The sequence below is a fragment of the Lithobates pipiens genome, unplaced genomic scaffold (assembly GCF_037356315.1).
Source record: "Lithobates pipiens isolate NorthernLeopardFrog02 unplaced genomic scaffold, aLitPip1_a1.2 Scaffold_22, whole genome shotgun sequence".
Taxonomy (NCBI): domain Eukaryota; kingdom Metazoa; phylum Chordata; class Amphibia; order Anura; family Ranidae; genus Lithobates; species Lithobates pipiens.
In genome coordinates, this window is record NW_027507784.1 from 268,318,883 (window position 1) to 268,330,273 (window position 11,391).

The following is an 11,391-nucleotide window of genomic DNA, read 5'->3' on the forward strand; positions in this document are numbered from 1 at the left end:
ATTAGAGCAAAAGTTAAAAAAGACTGCGTTTTTTTCAAAATTGAGGCTCTTTTTTGTTTATAGTGCAAAAAAAATAAAAAAATAAATAAAAAAACGCAGATGTGATCAAATACCATCAAAAGAAAGCTCTATTTGTGCGGAAAAAAGGACGTCAATTTTGTTTGGGTGCAACGTCGCACGACCGCACAATTGTCAGTTAAAGCGATGCAGTGCCAAATTGCAAAAAGAAGTTTATCAAACAAAAAGCCCCATCTCTTTTGCATGCATATTACATACCATACAATACCATACTATACCGCTTTTCTAATATCACATGCATACATACACACATAGGGCTGCAACTAACGATTATTTTCATAATCGATTAGTTGGTCGATTGTTGTTTCAATTAATAGATTACTAACCTTAAAAAAAAGGGTAATTTTGCTGCAATTTGCATTTTTGCATATTTTTTTGGCCAATTTGTTTTGGGCAGATTAAAAAACACAAATTGCCGCAAAAACGCATTACATGCTTTTCTGCAGCTTCTCCATTGAAGTGTATTGAACCAAAAAAACAAAATAGCATCGTTTTGCGTTAAAAAAAAAAGTCCTTGTCTTTTCAAAATACACAGCAGCTGAAAAAATCATGGATGTGAACGTGTCACATAGGAAACCATGTAAATGAACTCTAGTGTGTTTCTGCAAAAAGCACCAAACAACACAGAGGTGTGACCCAGGCCTGAGATGTTTAGTAACTTAATGGGGTTAAAAAAAAAAAAAATTATTACAAAGAAAGCAAATAATCGCTACTGTAAGGGGTTCATTTTTTACTATGGGACAGTGAAAGTAATATTTACAGTAGCGATTTGCTCTTTCTGTACTATAAAGGGCTAATTTCTTTTTCTTGTTTTTAACCCCATTATGTTAGTGACCAATTAATCGATTATGAAAATAGTAATCGATTAGTTGTCGATTAATCGATTTGTTTTTTCACCCTTATACACACACATACTAGAGCCATATTGTTCATTCACATCAGTCCCTGCCCTGAAAGCTCTTACAATCAAAATGCCCAACCTTACATACATACACACACACACACTGACTGACTGAAGATTGCCCAAGCTGTCCACACAGACAACAAAGGTGAGAATTCTCAGCAGTGTTGTGGCGCAGAATCTAGGGAACCACCTTCTCTTCTCCAAAGCTCCTGTTGGTGGCGATAGGCTGCCCTGCAAACATTTTCCATGTTCCAGTCATCTGAATCACTCTGGTCTGAAAAAAAAAAAACACATATAAATGGATTTTTTTAAATGAATGAACATATCATATTTAAAATCTCTGTTCCATTGGTTTGCGCAGAGCAGCCCCAATCCTCTTCTGGTATCCCCCACTGGTGTTCCTGGCTCCTCCTTTTTAGCAAATGCCCGCATAGGAAGCAGCTTCCTACAGGGGAAATTGCGCAGGCTCGATCACGACCTGCCCACACAGGCAGCGAAGGTGAGGATTCTTATATTGCAGCCCTCCCCAAATATCATTGTAGGTCTTATTTTCGGTGAAATGCGGTATAAACGAACATAATATGTCCATTTATATTAGGTTAATGGTTACCACCTACATGGTGGCACCATCCGCAGCCTCCTGGGACATGTCACAGGTCCTAGGAGGCTGCAGGACAACTTACAAATCATAGTTCAGCTCATACATGTGTGGTGGGGGGCCCTCTGTGAAGTCGCAAGGAGTCACAGCTGGTATCCCACAGTCAACATGACAGTGCAGGGGACCTGAAGACCGGAAAAGAACCTGCCTGGGTGAGGCTAGCACTGGATCCCTGGACAAGTAAATGTCTGTTTTTTAAAAGTCAGCAGCTACAGTATTTGAAGCTGCTGACTTTTAATTCTTTTTTTAAGATGACCGTAGATCCTCTTTAACCAGTTGCCGACCAGCTGCCACAGTTGTACTGTGGCAACATGGTTCGGCTGCACGAATTGCCATTATGTTACGTCGCTTCTAGATTTGGCCACTAGGGGCGCACGTGCCTCCTGCTCGCCCACAATCACTCGAGAACACACAAGTTCTACACAGTCCCCTCCCCCTTCAGTTAGAACACACAATAGGGAACACATTAACCCCTTGATTTCCCTCTAGCGGTTAACCCCTTCACTGCCAGTAACATTTTTTTACAGTAATCAATGCATTTTTATAGCACTGATTACTGTAAAAATGTCAAATGGTCCGTAAAATGTGTCAAAATTGTCCAACGTGTCCACCGTAATGTCGCAAACACAATAAAAATCTCAGATCGCCAACACTACTTTTAAAAAAAAATGTAATAATTAAAAATGACGTAAAACTATCGCCTATTTTCTAGATGCTATAACTTTTGCGCAAACCAATCAATGTAGGCTTATTAAAAAATTTTTTAACAAAAATATGTAGAAGAATACATATAGGCCTAAACTGAGGAAAAAATCTTTTTTTTATATATTTTTGGGGGGTACTTATTATAGAAAACGTTAAAAAAGATTGCGTTTTTTTTCAAAATTGAGGCTCTTTTTTGTTTATAGTGCAGAACAATAGGCAGAGGTGATCAAATACCACCAAAAGAAAGCTCTATTTGTTGGAAAAAAGGATGTCAATTTTGTATGGGTGCAACATCGCATGACCGCGCAATTGTCAGTTGAAGCGATGCAGTGCCAAATCGCAAAAAGTGCTCTGGTCAGGAAGGGGGTAAAATCTTCCGGGGCTGCATCAGTTAAGAAGCTTATCAAACTAAAAGCCCCATATCTTTTGCGTGCATATTACATACCATACAATACCATACTATACCGCTTTTCCGCACTTTGAGCAGGTCCGTAAAGTGCTTCACTAGGGCAGCCGGTGGTTTGTCGCTTGTCAGTTCCTCGGGAAAACCACACTTTGGGCGAACAGGTCCTGCTGTCTGTCCTCCGTAAAGGGGTACACCTTCTTCCCCGTTTTACAGTCGAGCGTGCACACACCGACGGGACAGCAGTGAAGAGCTTTGTAGTATTTTGAGGGGAGTTTACTTAAAATGGACAAGACAGAATCTGAAGCCGCTGAGCATAACAACCACTCAGCTTCTAGTTTTCATTTTCAAACCTTCATTAAACAAGCTAAATTGAGAAGGTGACTGATTACAATGCACAACTACTCTGGGTCCTGTCTGCCCCAATTGAAAATAGAACAAAAAAGAAAAACATTTCTTTTTCATTGTGGATAGAGTAAGGGAAGCCTAGGACCTTTGTCAGATTTTCTTGGCATCTGTGTCCCATTGGAGAGACAACCTCTGTGCTAACTAACCTTTGAAAAAAAGATTGCTATACTTGCCTATTTTCCGGTCCGGTCACTGCCACTAGCTGGCACAGAAGAACTCACGTGACCGGACCAGACTGGCCTGAAAATAAGTATCTTTCTTGCATGGATGTTGGGGGGGAGGCTATTTAGATTTAAGCTGGAATTCCACGTTAAGTAAATTTCCCCAAAGTAGCCCAAAGGAGGACTGTCTACAAGCTCTCTTTAGCCCATTGCACAGTACATCCGTGAACGCTACAGGCTATATAACCACGGCAAACTAAGGAAGAAAATGCATGTCATTCTTTTCTTTGGGCCTAGGATTGAGTGTGCTACATACCCTAATTCTAGAAAGGAGTACTGGGGTTGTACACATGGCCTGGCCACCGCAGCAGCTTGACACTTGTCATGCTTTTTTTTTTCTCTACTCCAGGATTGAGTGTGCTACATACCCTAAGTCTGGAAAGGAGTACTGGGATTGTACGCTCTTATGAAACGTCACTTCTAGGTTTGGCCACTAGGGGCGCACGTGCCCCCTGCTCGCCCACAATCACTTGAGAACACACAGATCCCGGTTCTCTGAGGGGAGAACAGACAGATTGTCTGTTCATACAGAATATGAACAGTGATCTGTCATCTCCCCTACACAGTCCCCTACCCCTTCAGTTAGAACACACAATAGGGAACACATTAACCCCTTGATTGCCCCTAGTGGTTAACCCCATTCACTGCCAGTGGGGGGCTCGGTGGTGTGAGGCTTCTGGTGTGGGTGAGGGCAGGCCCCTTGCCACCCGAGCTGCGGATGAGCAGAGCCAGGTGGGGGACCCGGTGATGTGAGGCCTCTGGTGTGGGTGAAGGTAGGCCCCTTGCCACCCGAGCTGAGGATGAGCACAGCCAGGTGGGGGGCCCGGTGGTGTGAGGCCTCTGGTGTGGGTGAGGGCAGGCCCCTTGCCACCCGAGCTGAGGATGAGCACAGCCAGGTGGGGGACCCGGTGTTGTGAGGCCTCTGGTGTGGGTGAGGGCAGGCCCCTTGCCACCCGAGCTGCGGATGAGCACAGCCAGGTGGGGGGCCCTGTGGTGTGAGGCCTCTGGTGTGGGTGAGGGCAGGCCCCTTGCCACCCAAACTGCAGATGAGAGCAGTCAGGTGGGGGGCCCGGTGATGTGAGGCCTCTGGTGTGGGTGAGGGCAGGCCCCTTGCCACCCGAGCTGAGGATGAGCACAGCCAGGTGGGGGACCCGGTGTTGTGAGGCCTCTGGTGTGGGTGAGGGCAGACCCCTTGCCACCTGAGCTGCGGATGAGCGCAGCCAGGTGGGGGGCCCGGTGGTGTGAGGCTTATGGTGTGGGTGAGGGCAGGCCCCTTGCCACCCGAGCTGCGGATGAGAGCAGCCAGGTGGGGGGCCCGGTGGTGTGAAGCTTCTGTTGTGGGTGAAGGCAGGCCCCTTGCCATCCCAGCTGCGGATGAGCACAGCCAGGTGGGGGACCCAGTGTTGTGAAGCATCTGGTGTGGGTGAGGGCAGGCCCCTTGCCACCCAAGCTGCGTATGAGAGCAGCCAGGTGGGGGGCCCGATGATGTGAGGCCTCTGGTGTGTGTGAAGGTAGACCCCTTGCCACCCGAGCTGTGGATGAGCACAGCCAGGTGGGGGACCCGGTGTTGTGAGGCCTCTGGTGTGGGTGAGGGCAGGCCCCTTGCCACCCGAGCTGCGGATGAGCACAGCCAGGTGGGGGGCCCTGTGGTGTGAGGCCTCTGGTGTGGGTGAGGGCAGGCCCCTTGCCACCCAAACTGCAGATGAGAGCAGTCAGGTGGGGGGCCCGGTGATGTGAGGCCTCTGGTGTGGGTGAGGGCAGGCCCCTTGCCACCCGAGCTGAGGATGAGCACAGCCAGGTGGGGGACCCGGTGTTGTGAGGCCTCTGGTGTGGGTGAGGGCAGACCCCTTGCCACCTGAGCTGCGGATGAGCGCAGCCAGGTGGGGGGCCCGGTGGTGTGAGGCTTATGGTGTGGGTGAGGGCAGGCCCCTTGCCACCCGAGCTGCGGATGAGAGCAGCCAGGTGGGGGGCCCGGTGGTGTGAAGCTTCTGTTGTGGGTGAAGGCAGGCCCCTTGCCATCCCAGCTGCGGATGAGCACAGCCAGGTGGGGGACCCAGTGTTGTGAAGCATCTGGTGTGGGTGAGGGCAGGCCCCTTGCCACCCAAGCTGCGTATGAGAGCAGCCAGGTGGGGGGCCCGATGATGTGAGGCCTCTGGTGTGTGTGAAGGTAGACCCCTTGCCACCCGAGCTGTGGATGAGCACAGCCAGGTGGGGGACCCGGTGGTGTGAGGCCTCTGGTGTGGGTGAGGTCAGGCCCCTTGCCACCCGAGCTGTGGATGAGCACAGCCAGGTGGGGGATCCGGTGTTGTGAGGCGTCTGGTGTGGGTGAGGGCAGGCCCCTTGCCACCCGAGCTGCAGGTGAGCGCAGCCAGGTGGGGGACCCGTGGTGTGAGGCTTCTGGTGTGGGTGAGGGCAGGCCCCTTGCCACCCGAGCTGCGGATGAGCGCAGCAAGGTGGGGGGCCCGGTGGTGTGAGGCCTCTGGTGTGGGTGAGGGCAGGCCCCTTGCCACCCGAGCTGCGGATGAGAGCAGCCAGGTGGGGGGCCCGGTGGTGTGAAGCCTCTGTTGTGGGTGAAGGCAGGCCCCTTGCCATCCCAGCTGCGGATGAGCACAGCCAGGTGGGGGACACAGTGTTGTGAGGCATCTGGTGTGGGTGAGGGCAGGCCCCTTGCCACCCGAGCTGCGGATGAGCGCAGCCAGGTGGGGGGCCCGGTGGTGTGAGGCCTCTGGTGTGGGTGAGGGCAGGCCCCTAGCCATACGAGCTGAGGATGAGCACAGCCAGGTGGGGGGACCGGTGATGTGAGGCCTCTGGTGTGGGTGAGGGCAGGCCCCTTGCCACCCGAGCTGAGGATGAGCACAGCCAGGTGGGGGACCCGGTGTTGTGAGGCCTCTGGTGTGGATGAGGGCAGGCCCCTTGCCACCAGAGCTGAGGATGAGCACAGCCAGGTGGGGGACCCGGTGTTGTAAGGCCTCTGGTGTAGGTGAGGGCAGGCCCCTTGCCACCCGAGCTGCGGATGAGCGCAGCCAGGTGGGGGGCCCGGTGGTGTGAGGCTTCTGGTGTGGGTGAGGGCAGGCCCCTTGCCACCCGAGCTGCGGATGAGCGGAGCCAGGTGGGAGGTCTTGTGGTGTGAGGATTCTGGTGTGGGTGAAGGCAGGCCCCTTGCCACCCGAGCTGTGGATGAGCACAGCCAGGTGGGGGACCCGGTGTTGTGAGGCCTCTGGTGTGGGTGAGGGCAGGCCCCTTGCCACCCGAGCTGCAGATGAGCACAGCCAGGTGGGGGACCCGGTGGTGTGAGGCCTCTGCTGTGGGTGAGGGCAGGCCCCTAGCCATCCGAGCTGAGGATGAGCACAGCCAGTTGGGGGGACCGGTGATGTGAGGCCTCTGGTGTGGGTGAGGGCAGATCTCTTGCCACCCGAGCTGAGGATGAGCACAGCCAGGTGGGGGACCCGGTGTTGTGAGGCCTCTGGTGTGGGTGAGGGCAGGCCCCTTGCCACCCGAGCTGAGGATGAGCACAGCCAGGTGGGGGACCCGGTGTTGTAAGGCCTCTGGTGTAGGTGAGGGCAGGCCCCTTGCCACCCGAGCTGCGGATGAGCGCAGCCAGGTGGGGGACCCGGTGTTGTGAGGCCTCTGGTGTGGGTGAGCGCTGGCCCCTTGCCATCCCAGCTGCGGATGAGCACAACCAGGTGGGGGATCCGGTGATGTGAGGCCTCTGGTGTGGGTGAAGGTAGGCCCCTTGCCACCCGAGCTGAGGATGAGCACAGCCAGGTGGGGGGCCTGGTGGTGTGAGGCTTCTGGTGTGGGTGAGGGCAGGCCCCTTGCCACCCGAGCTGTGGATGAGCACAGCCAGGTGGGGGACCCGGTGTTGTGAGGCCTCTGGTGTGGGTGACGGCAGGCCCCTTGCCACCCGAGCTGCGGATGAGCACAGCCAGGTGGGGGACCCGGTGGTGTGAGGCCTCTGGTGTGGGTGAGGGCAGGCCCCTAGCCATCCGAGCTGAGGATGAGCACAGCCAGGTGGGGGGACCGGTGATGTGAGGCCTCTGGTGTGGGTGAGGGCAGGCCCCTTGCCACCCGAGCTAAGGATGAGCACAGCCAGGTGGGGGACCCGGTGTTGTGAGGCCTCTGGTGTGGGTGAGGGCAGGCCCCTTGCCACCCGAGCTGAGGATGAGCACAGCCAGGTGGGGGGCCCCGTGGTGTGAGGCTTCTGGTGTGGGTGAGGGCAGGCTTCTTGCCACCCGAGCTGCGGATGAGCGGAGCCAGGTGGGAGGTCTTGTGGTGTGAGGCTTCTGGTGTGGGTGAAGGCAGGCCCCTTGCCAACCGAGCTGTGGATGAGCACAGCCAGGTGGGGGACCCGGTGGTGTGAGGCCTCTGGTGTGGGTGAGGGCAGGCCCCTTGCCACCCGAGCTGCGGATGAGAGCAGCCAGGTGGGGGGCCCGGTGGTGTGAAGCCTCTGTTGTGGGTGAAGGCAGGCCCCTTGCCATCCCAGCTGCGGATGAGCACAGCCAGGTGGGGGACCCAGTGTTGTGAAGCATCTGGTGTGGGTGAGGGCAGGCCCCTTGCCACCCAAGCTGCGGATGAGAGCATCCAGGTGGGGGGCCCAATGATGTGAGGCCTCTGGTGTGGGTGAAGGTAGGCCCCTTGCCACCCGAGCTGAGGATGAGCACAGCCAGGTGGGGGGACCGGTGATGTGAGGCCTCTGGTGTGGGTGAGGGCAGGGCCCTTGCCACCCGAGCTGAGGATGAGCACAGCCAGGTGGGGGACCCGGTGTTGTGAGGCCTCTGGTGTGGGTGAGGGCAGGCCCCTTGCCACCCGAGCTGCGGATGAGCGCAGCCAGGTGGGGGGCCCCGTGGTGTGAGGCTTCTCGTGTGGGTGAGGGCAGGCCCCTTGCCACCCGAGCTGCGGATGAGCGGAGCCAGGTGGGAGGTCTTGTGGTGTGAGGCTTCTGTTGTGGGTGAAGGCAGGCCCCTTGCCATCCCAGCTGCGGATGAGCACAGCCAGGTGGGGGACCCAGTGTTGTGAAGCATCTGGTGTGGGTGAGGGCAGGCCCCTTGCCACCCAAGCTGCGGATGAGAGCAGCCAGGTGGGGGGCCCGATGATGTGAGGCCTCTGGTGTGTGTGAAGGTAGACCCCTTGCCACCCGAGCTGTGGATGAGCACAGCCAGGTGGGGGACCCGGTGGTGTGAGGCCTCTGGTGAGGGCAGGCCCCTTGCCACCCGAGCTGAGGATGAGCACAGCCAGGTGGGGGGCCCGGTGGTGTGAGGCTTCTGGTGTGGGTGAGGGCAGGCCCCTTGCCACCCGAGCTGTGGATGAGCACAGCCAGGTGGGGGATCCGGTGTTGTGAGGCGTCTGGTGTGGGTGAGGGCAGGCCCCTTGCCACCCGAGCTGCAGGTGAGCGCAGCCAGGTGGGGGGCCCGGTGGTGTGAGGCTTCTGGTGTGGGTGAGGGCAGGCCCCTTGCCACCCGAGCTGCGGATGAGCGCAGCAAGGTGGGGGGCCCGGTGGTGTGAGGCCTCTGGTGTGGGTGAAGGTAGGCCCCTTGCCACCCGAGCTGCGGATGAGCACAGCCAGGTGGGGGACCCGGTGGTGTGAGGTCTCTGGTGTGGGTGAGGGCAGGCCCCTTGCCACCCGAGCTGCGGATGAGAGCAGCCAGGTGGGGGACCCGGTGTTGTGAGGCCTCTGGTGTGGGTGAAGGCAGGCCCCTTGCCATCCCAGCTGCGGATGAGCACAGCCAGGTGGGGGACACAGTGTTGTGAGGCATCTGGTGTGGGTGAGGGCAGGCCCCTTGCCACCCAAGCTGCGGATGAGAGCATCCAGGTGGGGGGCCCAATGATGTGAGGCCTCTGGTGTGGGTGAAGGTAGGCCCCTTGCCACCCGAGCTGAGGATGAGCACAGCCAGGTGGGGGGACCGGTGATGTGAGGCCTCTGGTGTGGGTGAGGGCAGGCCCCTTGCCACCCGAGCTGCGGATGAGTACAGCCAGGTGGGGGACCCGGTGTTGTGAGGCCTCTGGTGTGGGTGAGCGCTGGCCCCTTGCCATCCCAGCTGCGGATGAGCACAACCAGGTGGGGGATCCGGTGATGTGAGGCCTCTGGTGTGGGTGAAGGTAGGCCCCTTGCCACCCGAGCTGAGGATGAGCACAGCCAGGTGGGGGGCCTGGTGGTGTGAGGCTTCTGGTGTGGGTGAAGGCAGGCCCCTTGCCAACCGAGCTGTGGATGAGCACAGCCAGGTGGGGGACCCGGTGGTGTGAGGCCTCTGGTGTGGGTGAGGGCAGGCCCCTTGCCACCCGAGCTGCGGATGAGAGCAGCCAGGTGGGGGGCCCGGTGGTGTGAAGCCTCTGTTGTGGGTGAAGGCAGGCCCCTTGCCATCCCAGCTGCGGATGAGCACAGCCAGGTGGGGGACCCAGTGTTGTGAAGCATCTGGTGTGGGTGAGGGCAGGCCCCTTGCCACCCAAGCTGCGTATGAGAGCAGCCAGGTGGGGGGCCCGATGATGTGAGGCCTCTGGTGTGTGTGAAGGTAGACCCCTTGCCACCCGAGCTGTGGATGAGCACAGCCAGGTGGGGGACCCGGTGGTGTGAGGCCTCTGGTGTGGGTGAGGTCAGGCCCCTTGCCACCCGAGCTGTGGATGAGCACAGCCAGGTGGGGGATCCGGTGTTGTGAGGCGTCTGGTGTGGGTGAGGGCAGGCCCCTTGCCACCCGAGCTGCAGGTGAGCGCAGCCAGGTGGGGGGCCCGTGGTGTGAGGCTTCTGGTGTGGGTGAGGGCAGGCCCCTTGCCACCCGAGCTGCGGATGAGCGCAGCAAGGTGGGGGGCCCGGTGGTGTGAGGCCTCTGGTGTGGGTGAAGGTAGGCCCCTTGCCACCCGAGCTGCGGATGAGCACAGCCAGGTGGGGGACCCGGTGGTGTGAGGCCTCTGGTGTGGGTGAGGGCAGGCCCCTTGCCACCCGAGCTGCGGATGAGAGCAGCCAGGTGGGGGGCCCGGTGGTGTGAAGCCTCTGTTGTGGGTGAAGGCAGGCCCCTTGCCATCCCAGCTGCGGATGAGCACAGCCAGGTGGGGGACACAGTGTTGTGAGGCATCTGGTGTGGGTGAGGGCAGGCCCCTTGCCACCCGAGCTGCGGATGAGCGCAGCCAGGTGGGGGGCCCGGTGGTGTGAGGCCTCTGGTGTGGGTGAGGGCAGGCCCCTATCCATACGAACTGAGGATGAGCACAGCCAGGTGGGGGGACCGGTGATGTGAGGCCTCTGGTGTGGGTGAGGGCAGGCCCCTTGCCACCCGAGCTGAGGATGAGCACAGCCAGGTGGGGGACCCGGTGTTGTGAGGCCTCTGGTGTGGGTGAGGGCAGGCCCCTTGCCACCCGAGCTGAGGATGAGCACAGCCAGGTGGGGGACCCGGTGTTGTAAGGCCTCTGGTGTAGGTGAGGGCAGGCCCCTTGCCACCCGAGCTGCGGATGAGCGCAGCCAGGTGGGGGGCCCGGTGGTGTGAGGCTTCTGGTGTGGGTGAGGGCAGGCCCCTTGCCACCCGAGCTGCGGATGAGCGGAGCCAGGTGGGAGGTCTTGTGGTGTGAGGCTTCTGGTGTGGGTGAAGGCAGGCCCCTTGCCACCCAAACTGTGGATGAGCACAGCCAGGTGGGGGACCCGGTGTTGTGAGGCCTCTGGTGTGGGTGAGGGCAGGCCCCTTGCCACCCGAGCTGCAGATGAGCACAGCCAGGTGGGGGACCCGGTGGTGTGAGGCCTCTGCTGTGGGTGAGGGCAGGCCCCTAGCCATCCGAGCTGAGGATGAGCACAGCCAGGTGGGGGGACCGGTGATGTGAGGCCTCTGGTGTGGGTGAGGGCAGATCCCTTGCCACCCGAGCTGAGGATGAGCACAGCCAGGTGGGGGACCCGGTGTTGTGAGGCCTCTGGTGTGGGTGAGGGCAGGCCCCTTGCCACCCGAGCTGAGGATGAGCACAGCCAGGTGGGGGACCCGGTGTTGTAAGGCCTCTGGTGTAGGTGAGGGCAGGCCCCTTGCCACCCGAGCTGCGGATGAGC